Consider the following 15,019-nt stretch of genomic DNA (forward strand, 5'->3'; position numbering starts at 1 on the left):
TTAGGAATGTAGCTAGGACAACAGCGGTATCCCGTTTAATGATGTGTTGGGTATATAAGGCAAAGAATTCGTCTAGTCTAGAGGGAACGTCTATGCTGTGGTCTTCCCTCCATGCTGCATGAGTAAAGGAATTTGATTCATCACACTTGGTTTGTAATTCTTCAGACACTAGCACCTCTCCAGATTATGGAAGAATTTCCCCGACACCAGCACCATCAGAACATATATTTTCGACGACGGCACTGGGAACTCTACCAGTAACACCCGCTCTGAGAAAGCTGCAGAAAGTGTAAAAGAGAGCAGAGCCAGGACAAATCTGAATGCAGTGATCTAAGAGGTTTGGAAGTTAATTAGACCCTTGTCGTTGAGTGGTGCTGCAGCATCGCCCTTAGCAGAACTGTACGTTAATCAATACCCCCTTCCTGCTGCCCTCATGACAGAATGTATCATGGGCACTAAATTAGCGCTCAGAGCGCTGTTTGATCAATAGCCATAGACAGTGTAGCCCAAGGGGCAGTATATTAATGGTTATATATGGCAGAGGGGAAGTGTTTGTGGGTCTGAATTGACAATGAAGGGGGAGATGGGTCACTATCTAACTCCTGTTGTGGGGTGTGAAGACGTTAATCTGTGCCAGGCAAAGAGTTAAACCAACTGCTTAGACTCGTGCTGGATCTGTTTCAGCTCTTGTCTGTGTGCACACACATACACCCTCATGAGTGTGTAATAACAACTGTGCTAGAAAAAGAGGCACAAAAACTGGCACGCTGTGAAGAAACTTTAAATGGCACAATCTTCTCTCCCTTGTGAGAATTTAAGGTTTCTTTTACTCCCTCTCCCCTGTTGTTCCTCTATCAGTGCTCTTGTTCTCTTGTTCATGATTTTTATTTGCAGTGTACCGTGTGAAGAAAAGAGGATGCCATCTGTTTTAATTTGAGTGAGTGTGCAAAAGTGTGTGTGTGCGAAGATGATAAAGTGAAAGAAGCAGAGATCAAGGTTGATTACATACTGCTGCTGGTCCTGGGTGTGACGCTGGGAATAGTATAAAGTGCTACATCCAAAGAGGGGAATTTTAACCTCATCATTAACCGCTCCACCCCCATACAGAACGGCTCCATCTTGATGATACGACTGCAGCACTCGGTGCTTCATCTGAGGAATCCACAGCAGCTGCTACATGCTTTCTTCAAGCTAATTGAGGTCACATATGCTTGTGAAGAGGATATCACACGTATATCTAAAGCTAGAAAAACATGTGTCTCTTGAGAACATTATAGCTGAAGTGACAGCAGTGTAAGTTTGTGTGTGGTTCATTCACCAGAGTTTGAAAGTCCTGATGGTTATCAGTTCTGTTGGGTAAACATCTCGAGCTGCAAAGCAATTTTATTATTAACTGAAAACCCTACAAAGTTAACATATATATCAATGAATGCACTAGACCTAAATGTATTTAATGAAGCTTGAATGCTATTGTTCTTCATTGTTGTATTGCACAAATGTCTGTTCAGTGCTGAAAAACACCCTGAAGTGCTGAAAAAAGACGGTGTGGTGATTAAGTAAAGACAACATTTAGTACTGTAGTGGCTGGTAAGATGCTCTTCAATACCTTTGCGTGTGTAGGTGTGTATATATATTAAACTTTAACATTTTTTATCTTAATAGAATTAAGTTTGTGGTGTCTAAAGTTTTAGTGTTCAAAATATACACATGCAGGTACATTTAGATGTGTATTAATGTGATTTGTTTGAGCTTTAAAGACATGTATTTTATACTTTAGCTCTCATAAAGTACAGCACTGCCTAGAATTGTTAATCTTTTTGTAATCTTACCACTTTTTCAGTGGTAACTTTTTCAGGTCAAGTCAAATCAGCACCACAGATCAGATATCTACGACAGTCGATCTTGGTGTCAGTTGACATGAGCTAATTTAGCATCAGCTATATTATTCTTTCATTAAAAACATACATTTCAAAAACATGTGATACACAATCATATCTGTTCCTGGATTCACTGGTCAACACACTACTCTGTTTTTGTGCAGTATTGTATTATTTAATTTCTCAGATGCATGTTTACACTATCATCTAGTTTCCTTGACTTCAAGGCACGTTTTCACTCCGCAGAAACAAATCTCAGAACAAATCTCTCTACTGCAATGCTCATTAACGACTTGCTCTCTTTTGTGGTTTATTTGATGTGCATTTAGCTGCACAGTCTGCAGACAGGGCAGGCAACACAATCGGCATAGAAGGAACATGTAAAACAAAGGTTCAAAGGTTTGTATACATTGCAGAGGATAAGGATGTAAACTGCTGGTAACTTAAATCCCACTGGCTTTGAAATAAATTCAGCCTCTGTCATATACTCAGCCTATTCAAAGGTTTAACATGGCAGTCTTTTTATTTATGCATACAGGATTTGTCCAGTATGTCTGAATAAGCATATTTGTTTATTTATGTTTTCCATTTGAACTCATTAAAATGCTAATGAGTATATCTTGCCAACTATTCATATGCAGATAAGAGCTTTTGAGGCTCGGATGCTACAGTGTGCCCCTGCTGCACCAGTTGCCTTTGTTTAATGAGGATTTTTTTGAGCTTTCTTTCAGACTGTTTGGGATGTGCATACATAACCAGTCTGCTCCTAAACAGAGCTCACCTCCTGCTGGTAATGAGGCCACAGCTCAAGGCATTAGTTGGCCTTTCTCCCAAAAATGAACTGCTGTCATATGTTTATGGAGAGTCCAGTTTCTTTTCAAGCAACAGAGAAGACGGTGCGTTCATATCGCTTTTTTATTGCTCCTTTATTGTCACTATCCAACGTTTTCTGCTGAGTCTAAACAGTCACCACATTATACCTGCACACTAACTAGATCAGCAAGATTTCACTGAATTGTGAACATGTATTTTAGATATGAAATATTTAATATGAACATTGCTTTGTGATATCCCTTTTGGGTTAGTGAATTGGCTTATTTATACACACACACACACACACACACACACACACACACACACACACACACACACACACACACACACACACACAATAGATATATTATGTCCTTAAAAAGTCTTATGATTGAGCTGGAGGCTGAATGTGACTGAGTTTGGAGTCATGTGCGGTCTGTGCAGATCTCCCTGAATACGCCTGGACTCAGAACTGATAGCTATCCAAATAATGAATTCTGTACAATCAGGGAGTCCTGCTTTGTGCATCCTGGAGGATGGCATAAAAAAAGCAGCAGTGCTGCTGCTCTTTCAAAGGAACTTCCCATGGAGAATTTCATTGGATTTTGGACGAGGATGGAATAGATTCTGTAGGTGTGGGCATATATGTGAGAAGTCTGTGTTATATCTCCAAAAATGTCTGATATTTTTTCTGTGTATCACCACAATAAATGTTCTTTTTTGTTGTGTCTTCGAATGCAGGAAAAAACGGCTTTTGTCATGCTAACCTAATGAGGCTGTACAGGAATTTCAATATCTCTAGTCTGCCTTCATAAAGCTGGGAGGGAATTGAATTTGGCCCTGAGGTTGATTAATCTCCTGCATGCCTTTCTGCATTTGCACCTATTTCAACTTGAAGATGGTGCTGTGTGTGCCTTTATTCAATTTAAATGGATTTTTGTAAAACACTATCCTAGTCCAATCTATCATGTTCTTTTTACACTCCCCAAGTATGGCCCCTTTGTTTGCACAGTATTGTTAACCTCTCTCTTGTGATTTATTTTCCTTCCAATGTACCACACGATAAAGCACCTGCCTTACTAACATTTGTATCATTTGTATCACCCAAATAATGATATTACAGTGGGTTTTTTCCCCCTGTGAGGCATAAATATGTTTTTACTGGATGACTAAGATTAGTATAAGTGGATATCAACATTTAATAGTAATTGACTTGATCTTTTGTTTAATTTAATAGAGATTATCCTCCTGATTTGTGATGCGCAAGGATATCTAATCTCACACGAATACCCAAACTCAACTTGCTCCGCCTCCACTCACTGTGAACATGACTGTCATCTGCTACTGGTAATCTCCGCTTTTGGAATCGATTGCTTATCCTCACACACCACATGGCTTTGAAAGCCCCATGCAGATGGCTGATCTGTCAAGCCTGCTTTATATTGTTGCAGCATCTCAAACAACCGTAATATAAAAAGTTAAAGCAGTGAAGGTCCAAGCATTGATCCCTGGAGGACACCTAAAGAAAAGAAGTCCAGTTGATTTTTTGATTTCCATATCTCCTTCAATCGTTATGACGGAGAAGTAAAGGGCTCAGTATGCTTCAACAAAAGCACTTGCAGTGTGTTGATGGTCGATAGGCGAGGTAAGAAGGTTTAAACTCAAACTCAGTCTCTTTTTTTTCATTATTCACACAAAAGTCTATAAATGTGCGGCATTCATTGTTTTGATGCAACAAAGACAAATGAGAGACACATAATTCTTTGAGAGAGACTGTGGAAACAGTTGGGATGTAGCCAGGAGGAAGTCAAAGTGGAGTGGAATATCAATTCGTCAAGGCCAAAAAAGGATACACCCGGGGAAAAGTTGAAAGCTCAAGGGGAGGGGACGCAGCCTGCTCTGTATGCCAAGTTGTCCTGCTTGTGTACGTTTATTAAACACAGATTGTGATTATATATTAACAAAAACATAGTTATGCATATTATATTAAATTTCTGCCAATAGATCCTCCTGAAGGATCCACACTGGGCCTTTAATGTTGCTCAGCTGGAAGGGCGTTGGCGTCTGTATTTGAATTGTCAAGAGTAAAGACCAGCATCTAACCGAACCGAAGCAACATTTGCAGGTACGTTTTACATGCTCTTTACTGTGCTGCAGCTGAGCAGCTAGTTAGCTATTCAGCCTGACATTCACAGTACACTTTTTCACTGTGAATATTTTGGTTAGGTTGCTCGTTTAACAAGCTATGGTGCAAGATAGGGCACATTGTTTATGTTTGTAAGTTAGATAAGAAAGAGATTTTGTCACAAATGTGGTTGTTGTTCAAAGTCTATGCCTCTTGTGTAGCAGGCTGCTGTCTTCCTTAGTGTGTCCATCTGCTCTGATCCAAGAGTGACGTTACTGCTTTGCGCAAGATTAGATTAAATTTACTCCTTTTGGTTTCTGATTTTTTACCAAAAGTAGAACATGTGATTTACAGAGCAGATATGTGCAGACAAAAAAATAAAAATCAGTTAGACTTCAGGGCACGAGCCAGGGATGTGCCACCCATTACCTGTGTCAAACAAACAACAGTGTCGATTCCTGTTCATCCTTATTGATTTTTACTGTGTTGTGTGTCAACATGGATAGAAACAAACACAGAAATTAACTTTCTTCCTTTTTGAGGTCATCTAAATTTATTTCTGGTGACAGTGGCAGGAAAAGACAGAAGTGAAGGAGGGTGTCATTGAGACGAATTGCACCATGAAGTGGGTCAACTCTCCTGGGTATGCTCAGAATGGATAATGGTGACACAACTGAGCTGCCATTTGACAGCTACCTCAAAATCTATATTATTATTTTTCATTCAGTCTCAATAAACAACAGATACACGAAGAAACTAAAATGTGAGCTCTCAGAATGAAAATGCTTACTTATGCCAGTCAGTAAACGCATTTCAAAAAATGCAGCTGACAAAGTTGGTAGTTAGATCGTTGTATGTGTGCATTGCCATGAGTTTGGCCATGTCTGTATGTGGGTGAGTGTGGGAATGATTTTCAGTGATGTATAATTACAAGTAAAGGGCTGGTGTTCTGGGCCTGGCTAAACAATTTGACACCCTGCAATTTCCTAAAGAGACACAAACCCCAATTACCAGAATGAGTTCTTGTTACATGGGCGTTCAAAAACAAACAAACCTTTCAATGAGTGCAGGAAAAAAAAGTATAGTAAGTTAATGCACTGTAGGTTACTGTAGGTTAGGCACTGTAGGGATTGGCAAATGTGTTAAATTCAATAAATTGGTTTTGGATCGGAGAGCATCATCGCAATTAGTTTTCACAACACATAGAGTAATTATAATTTTCTAGCCTCATTATTTTTCTCAGCCAGGGATAATGTTGCAGCAGTGTTCTGTAATATTCTTCACTGTGGTGTTGACACTATTGCTCAACTTCTCTTAGGAAGAAGGTTACTTAAAGTTAGGAGCAAGGTTACTTAAAGGCAGTATTTTTAAATTCAGGAAGTGGATTTATGTAAAGTAGCCTATCTCCGATTAATCTCACATTTAAAGTCAGACAGTGAGATATTTGAACTGGTATTTGAGGCAGTTTCTTTTTAGTTGCCATCCCCAGAGGTCATTTAGAAATAGTAACTCTGGATTTCCTCCAGTGACATCAAACAGCCTCAAATTAATTCCTACAAGCGTGGGAATCCAAACATATTCATCTCATTTATCAAGTAGTTGTTGCAATATTTGCCACAGTTTGTCCTTAAAACTTCCTCTAATGTTCCAGTTTTCTAGCTGTTGTATTTCTAAAAGAGATAAATTGAATAGAATATCCCCCTGCTATCTCTCTTTTTTTCTTTCAGTTAAAACACACACACACACACACACACACACACACACACACACACACACACACACACACACACACACTACCATTCTTTTTGTCTTCTTTGTCTTTGTTGTCGCTCGTCATTCACACTGCAGTCATTAATAATACAAGACAAGAGTCAGTGCAGACATAATAGAAGAGGTGGCGCTTTCAGACAGTTTGGCAGATATAAGGACGAAACAAAGACTTGAAAGCACGTGTGACATCTGAGTCATTGACATTAGTCAGTGTCTCCACTTCTTCCCCAATTGTTATGCTTTTGGTCTTAGAATAGAATAATCTTTTTTATACTGGTTGGTGAAAGTAGCTTAGACGGGATGGCTGCTGTTATTCACATCTGCATACCCTTCTTCTAATACAGATCCTTTAATAACACATAATAACGCATCTGTACTGAATATAGATCAGGTTCACACCACTTATAAATCAGTGACAAAAATAATAATTTCTTCAAAAATACAACAACAAATAAGAATGTGTCTTTCCCCGGAGTGTGATTGGGTTTAAGCTGGAGCAGTACGTGTGACACTGATAGCACAGTCAAGGAAACGAGACTACAGACCAAAACATCCCAAACTGTGTCAGATGTGTCTAATGAGATAAGACAAGCAGCAAAAGGATCAAATGAAACTCAGTGAAAGAATCATTATTTTTTTATGGTGACTGAAAGATGTAGGTCTCCGGTAATACTACTCCGCTCTGCGGCAACGACATTGAGACGCTGCCTGAATAGCAATTACAGTGTGTGGCTGATTTCACAGCCTCAGTCTTGCAAGAAGAACATTTTGTGCGTGTGTGTGTGTGTGTGTGTGTGTGTGTGTGTGTGTGTGTGTGTGTGCGTGTAAAATCTACAGTAAAAACTGATTTGTCCGTTGATTGCTGGAGTGCTACTGCCAGGGATTAAGTTGAATGCTCAGGATAATCTCATCATTAATTCATATTTCTAATTAATTCAGTGTTCCCTTTAAATAATGTAGGCTCTATTTTTTGGTAGTTTTCGGAGAGACTGCTGAATTATTAATGCCAGCATCCATCACTAGGTTTAATAGAGAACTCCTGCCTCAGTAAACCCTGCTACACCTGCTCCTTCCTCTCTGCCTTTATAAGAATCAGACCAGCCAGAACCTGCTTTCTTTTACAGCCTCGTCTACTGTATTATGTGTACTTAACAACAATTCATCCCCATTCGTCAGTGAAATGTCAATGTTTTACAATTATATATGATGTTTTTGGATTAATATCACTGCTGCACCAATGTCTATGTCTATTTTAAGTTTAAGAATGTGCTAATTTTTTTTATATATTTTTATAATTTATTTATATATTTGTTGGGTAGTTGGTTTTAAAATAGTTCATTTAGATGAAGAAGTAGCTTTTCTATAAACCCATAAAGGAACACTTAATCCAATCCACTAATAGAAAATATCATATACATCTGGTGATATATATATTTCCCAAGATCTAGATATTTTCCTAGCCGACTAGTGGTTGTTAGTTCAAGCCATTCGTCGACTCGTCATGGGACGTTTATGGTGTCAATTAAATTATTTAAATACATAAATATCTATATTTTAACAGCCGGTTTAGCGGTAATGATTCTGAAGGTGTCGGAACAACCAGCAGGGACCTCAATGCTTACGTTAATCCCGGACACTGACAGTCCCCCCCACAGACACACACATACCGGAGAGATAGCCTCTCTGAGCCGTTAGTTTAGCTACAACACAGGTAGCACACAGAAAGCTCCAGTGGACTATCTGCACTGCTGTGGTCAGTCTGTCAATCACTCCAGTTGGTGTCCAGGCCTCACCCCCTAAGGTCACTGTGATTTACAGTAGTATCATGCTAGTGCCACGTGCTGTGTGCGCTCTAATCCGGTTTCACAATGCTTCATAATGTTAACAGATAACAGACATCCTACAAACAGTGACAGTGCATATCCGTCTGAACAGAACATACTTACAACCAGAGAGTCATCATTAAGATAAAATAAACAAACACAGGGACTTTTGTTTGTGTTAATGGAGCCAAGGATAGCTTATCAGTCCAGTCCTGGCCCACACAGCTTCTCTGAAGGGCACAGTTTGACAGAAAATAAGTCAGTGTCGCTGTCTGTCACTTGTACTTGATGTATGACTTCCAGTCCATCACAGCATTACGGTTTATCCAGACTGTCACTATCAGCACCCGAATATGGAGTGACAGTGATGCAGTCGTGCAGATAGATAAAATCATGATGCAAACAGCCTCTCACTTACCTACCTGACAAATATTTACTGACTTTATTTAGCTTCTTGTGGGTGCAGCCAAACCATTGTGCTATATATGATGGAGACAGGAAGCCGGAGGATGGGTATGTGTGAAACCTCTGAGACATCTCTTTAGACTATTTGCTCAAACTGGCAATGGTAATGAAGCGTACTCTAGCAGGCAACAGTCATAAGAAGACTTTAGCAGCAGCAGCAGCAGCAGCAGCATCTCTTTTTAATCCCTCAGCTGATGAGAAGAAGTATTTTGCAATTATAATGTCTCTTTGTGGTCATAAGGAAAACAATCTCGAAGTTTGAGCAGAATTTTATGGTTTTGTGCTTTTCTGTCTTATTCTCAAGGCAACAACAAGGTAAGAACAATGAAAAACTGCAGCCATACATCTTCGTGTCAGAAGGAAGTGGAAGAAAAACAGATTGTATTTTTAGTTTCACAAAGTAAGAAAGTGAGAAGTAAGTTTTTCAAGCTATATGGATGAGCGTGTGTGTGTGTGTGTGTGTGTGTGTGTGTGTGTGTGTGTGTGTGTGTGTGTATGTGTGTGTACATTGTTAAGAGGAAATTTAGCATGATGTTCATTTCAACAGTAAGAGCTTCAAGTGCTAAACAAGAAAAATGTTCATGAATGTCCTTGAAACTGAAAAACTTTATGTAATAAGCTTATGCAATTGCAATTGTTGCCAAAAAGCTGCCTGCGGAAGGGGAAACAAGTGTTTATTGGTTTAAAGGTCAAACAGGGTGCACAGGAGATACACTTATTGATCGTGTTATTCTTGTGTAAAATCAATGAGAACAATCCCAGAAAGGAATTGTAAGGTTTCTCATCAGCGAGAGATGATAACCACAGCGCGGAAAACAGAAAACGTAGCCGAGTGATGATGTCTTTTTTTAAACGTGTCAGACTGTGGAGGTTTCATCGGGAATCACTGATCGCTCCCATGGGTGTATGGCTGCCAGGCAGATAATAAATCACTATGCAGATCAATAAACATGACGTGTGATTATCAGCTGATTGACATGAGAAACTAACACAATCAGCAATATCCTAGTCGAAAATGAGAGGAAAGGAAAACTAAATCAATTGTGTTTGTTAGTGTTCCAGCTGTATTGATACAGGCTGACAGTGTGGATGATCTTTGTAGACTGATGACACTAAAACACCAACATTTGTTACTTTAGAATGAATAATTAACATACATTTGTATACTGCAGATACTATACCTGGAGAGGAAAATGTGTGTGTGCAGTTAGTGTGTACTAAACTATAAATACTAATAACAAAAAATCCAGTTGTGCAGATAAGACTGCAACTGCAATACATAAATAGAAATGTGCTTGTGAATGGAGACTTAAAGTAGTGTAGAGCTGAAACAATCAGTTGATTAACAGTTGACATTCTTCTTGTCTGACTTTTCTTTAATGTTGATGCACTAAATAAATAAAATAGATTGTTCACGAGTCCCAAATCTTGAGTCCGAGTAGAGTCTCAAGTCAAGTCTCAGGTCACTGTGTGTGCGACTTAAGTGCAACAGGCTCCTCTTCACTACCTCATGCCTCTGCAGCTCTGTTGCATTCATGTGAAATTTAAGCACCTCCACAAAAGGATGTTTACATGCAGAACTGATGTCAACTTTGCTCCCAGAATGATGAGATAGAGTTACAGAGCCGATGTTCTGTTGCTCCGGATGTGCCGGAGGCGACACTGACGTTCGCAAGAGCGCTCTACCTGGTCCTGATCTCATGTGACAATTAATAGAGTCTTAGCACATCAAAACAGGCAAAATGGCTCTCTGACTAGTGTTTTTGAAAGCTGTGGGTGTTTCGACTTTTGTTATGTGATAGTTTTTATTGAGAAACCTGAAACTGAACCTCATCAGTGAGGATGAGGCACATGTTGACATCAGTATGAGGTCTCTGCATGTGATGTTGACAGCTAACCTAAAGGGAATATCCGCCATTCTTTATGCAGCATGAGAGTTTTAACGGCTTTCTTTTCACTCCTGTCACATCGTGAAGACATGTGACAAATGAGTGTATAAAATGTCTAAAAACTGACAATACGTACGTTTTTTTCCCCCAAACTGTAGATTTCCCATGAGGCTCTGTTTACAGCACAAAAGCCATATTGGTCTCCTGGGTGATACCTCTTTTTGTCAGGTTGTTTTTGATGCTTTGTGCTTTAGATATGTGGTCCTGCACTGTATGTTCGGACATTCTTCTGAAAGAGGGAGAAATCCAACAGAATGATTTCACAGTTATTTTCTGGATTGTGTGCTATCTCTGCTCACAACACCCATTTGTCAGATCGGGACATGAAACAGGACCATCACAAGAATGGTTTAACTGGTCACAATCTGAAAATGAAGGAACATTTTCTCCATTCCCCTTTCATACCGCCGCCTACATATCCCCATGAGAGAGCAGATTTTACACAATGAGCCCATTATCGTCTGTTTACTTCTGTCTTCTGCATCTGAAGAGTAGATAAACCAGTGGTGGTCTCACACAGGCCAACACACAATGCACAATACAGCTGCTGCTGGCTTGTGATGCAGATGTATGAGGGTTTGACATGACACTGTGCAGGCTGGCCTGGAGATTTATCTCTTGCACCACATGATTAACCCCCCACGTATGACCTCTAACAATGCATGCATGTGTGTATACCCTTGAGAAAAACATTAAAAAAAAACAGGAACGGTGTTTTGCATGCATCTGCAATGCTTGGCAGCAGTTTATCTGATCCAACCCACAGAACCATTTGCCTATTTCAAAAATGAGCCAGAGAGTTTTAGGATTCTGTTGTTTGGCCACTGTCTCGTCCTATCTGCCTGATTCAGCATTAGTAATATCACTGCTGCACACTGGTGATTTCAAGAGTGCCTCTCTAAGTTGGAGTCCGTCGCTGAGTCACCATGTAGAGGAGAGTAATTGTAGGTGACAGCACTACGGGCGACAGCACAGACAGCAACCAACCCATGAATTGATGCTGCTGAAATATGCAGAGTCATCTCTGTTGTGTCAGCATCCCTTGGGGACAGACCAGTGTTAAGCTTGTAATAACTGAGTGGCTTATTTAGACTGCAGGTGCTGGAGCTGAAGGGACTAAGTAGGCTTTGACTAACCTCACAGGTGAGACAAACCCACATTACTCTTTCATTAAAAACTTTCTGTTTTCCCTTTTTCCAAAAACACACCAGCCAGGTGGATTGCAGACTCTAAACTCTGTTTACTATCTGTCTGTGTTCCTATGCACTCTGTTCGCATGTGAATGTCTATTTGTGTACATGTCCTTTAAATATCTCTGTAATGCTGTTGCTCTAAGCCATTGATTTAACAGCCGTGACTGTCAGGGACAGAACGATAAAACTGATTGAAGCTCACAGTTTACACACAAGGAGATTTGCAGTTAAACAGAATGGATGATCACCCCGATCTCATGCTGCGTGCAGCAGGGACACAGACACGGCAGCTGAACATCTGGAGGTGGGTTTGAGAGGGGTGGAAGCAGAAACGGAGATCAGGGTTGAAATCAGAATGCAGAGTAGGCAAGAACACTCTCGGTGTTAATCAAAATGTGACAGTGTGTGTCAGTGTGTGTCTGGCTCACAGAGAGGCAGGGAAGGGTGAGTTCTTGTCCATATATGCAACTCTCTCACAGCTCTTGGAACCATTCAGCCATGGAAAGCTTTGGATACTATTCACACACACACACACACACACACACACACACACACACACACACACACACACACACACACACACACAGTCACAGTCACATATTTCTGGCACATACACTGAACAGCCATAACGTTATAAGCACTGACTGGTAAAGTGAATAACACTGATTATCTGGTTATCATGGCACCTGTCAGTGGGTGGGATATATTAGGCAGCAAGTGAACATTTTGTCCTGAGAATTCCTGTATTAGAAGCAGGAAAAACAAGGGCCAATTTGTGATGGCTAGACGACTGGGTCAGAGCATCTCCAAAACTGCAGCTCTTGTGGGGTTGTCCCGGTCTGCAGTGGTCAGTACGTATCAAAAGTGGTCCAAGAAAGGAAACAGGCGACAGGGTCATGTGTGGCCAAGGCTCATTGACGCATGTGGGGAGTGAAGGCTGGCCCGTGTGGCAAGGACTCAGTCTTGGTTCCCCTGAACCAGTGGATTTTAGTGCATAAAGACCCATAAAGATATAAATGATAAAACATACATAAAATTCCAACTAGAAATTGAACTAAAACTAAAAACTGTGCCCATACTTGTGGATGGCAATATTCTCTACTATCACCTCCTTGGCGGAGTTATAAAAAAATGGGCTAGTTTATGCAAGTCTACTGTTTGTCTTGTATGACAAAGTCTTTTCTCCATACAGACAATAAACCAGGGTCTAGCTGCACTCTAAACTACTCTGAGCCAACTGCTATAATTACTCACATTAGTATAATTTCTGCTATATATCTATATCTATATTACAATTTTATTACCACTTTCCATTGCTGCAGTCAGCATGTTCCAGCACACTGTTAATACTTGGTTCAACTTTCCTTTTCAACCTTTTTCGAGGGTATCTCATTACTTTAGAAACATTTTGTGATCATCTGTAGTTAAAAGAGATCTGTGGAGGCAACGGTCCTGCATGGCAGCAACCAAAAGAGGCAAAATGCTTGCATGCGCAAAACTAACCATTTTGATTTAGTTACTGATTGAAGTCCTCAAATTAAACTAAAATCGGCCTATCAGCAGCCAGAGGTGTCCTGTGTGGCCCAGCAAGCAGAGCGCAGAGTGCGGCGGCCACTGCGCCTCTTTGTGCTCTGCTGTGTCTCTTTAAGTACAGCAGGCAGTGCTGTTGGTCCGTGTGGGAGCGCAGGGCGCACGGTGCGGCGCTGCCTCTCCGCAGCGTCAAACAGCCTTTCCTTCACGTCGGGCAGGCGACAGAAACGACAGGTCGACCCACCGCCGGCACCACATCCACGCTTTCACCCGAACAGCTGACTGGAGCGAGTGAAGCGAAGAGGGGACTGTCTGAGCGGGGCTGATGCAGACTGGTGAGCCTACAGGGCCACTGACATTATTCCCTCCTTCTCCCACCGAAAGCTAGAAGTGCGTAGCGGTTTATCTGCGGTGTCCGTACTGTAGATTATTGAGCAGCACTGAGAGACTACATGAGCTAATGAGATTGATAAACTAACGATAGTTATCTGCGGATGAGAGCATAGTGAGGGGAAAAAAAGGGGAAAAAAGCGATCATGCTGCTGTTCATGTTTGGCTGAATGATCGTGGAGATGAAACATGATGATGATCATCCTCAGCTGAGTTTCGTCCTGTGAACTGCACCATCAAACCATCTGCTGAAGCCTTCTCTAGACTCGAGTTTAAAGGTAAGATGAAGTCAAATATTGCATTTGATTTTGAAAAAACCCCAAAAGGAAGTCTTTAATGTAGCAGCTCAGAATCAGTCCTATAAAGGTTGGTTATCTGTGGTGTTAATGAAGTCTATGTGGACTCACAGTCCAACTGCACCGCTATGGACACTGCTGGTTAACGTCCCTGAAGTCGACCAAAACCTACTAACCCAGATATCAGTTTTCCAGAATGTATTTTAGCATTTTTGCTGTTTTAACTACAAAAAAATTTGCTGCCTCTTGTTAAAGGAAAGGTTGCTGTAGGCTTTGTCTATTTCAGGCCATATGTTTTCATTAGACTGAGCCTCAGGTGATAAAAATACCTGAGCAAAGTAGTGCCCTAATCTACCATCTGATCTATATAGTACACAGTAAAACCCTATCATTCTATTTATTTATTTAATCCTACTGAGAGTTGAATGTTCTGCACCTGTAGTGTGTGTATGCTGCTGTGTGACAGATGTTGAGGTCTCCCTGCTCTCTGCTCAGTACATTATCAAGTTCAGTGGGCAGTAAAGCTGCATTAGTCTCTAACCAGGTGCATGGTTGGTGGCTCACAGACTGAATCATTTTCCCCACAGTGTAAAATCGCTGGACTTTCAATAGAGCACTCCTGCTAATTTTTAACCTGAGCTGCAAGTCGGACTGAGAAAACAGTCTGCATTTTCTCCCCTCATTTGTTTCTTTAGTAAAACTCTAGCATTTACAGAACCTCACTTTTTTGTACTCTGAGCTCATTTATTTGTTACTGTTTTAGACCAAGAGTTCCTCTGAGTTACTGT

The 15,019-nt window shown here is 40.7% G+C and overlaps 1 protein-coding gene across 3 annotated transcripts in view; it reads left to right on the top strand.

Annotated features, from left to right (window-relative positions):
* Window positions 1–9,017: 9,017 nt before the first annotated feature.
* The window catches only part of wscd2 (WSC domain containing 2), a 40,306-nt gene continuing 34,304 nt past the window's right edge, over window positions 9,018–15,019 (top strand). The window contains exon 1 of one of the 3 annotated variants that reach the window (XM_051421717.1): window positions 9,018–9,188. The gene's annotated coding sequence lies outside the window, so the exon portion shown is untranslated. Of the gene's footprint in view, window positions 9,189–11,863; window positions 11,966–13,673; window positions 14,214–15,019 lie in introns of those variants that run through there. The other 2 variants (XM_051421718.1, XM_051421716.1) reach the window with 2 other exon arrangements.

Source organism: Dicentrarchus labrax, unplaced genomic scaffold (genome assembly GCF_905237075.1).
Source record: "Dicentrarchus labrax unplaced genomic scaffold, dlabrax2021, whole genome shotgun sequence".
In the NCBI taxonomy this organism is placed as follows: domain Eukaryota; kingdom Metazoa; phylum Chordata; class Actinopteri; family Moronidae; genus Dicentrarchus; species Dicentrarchus labrax.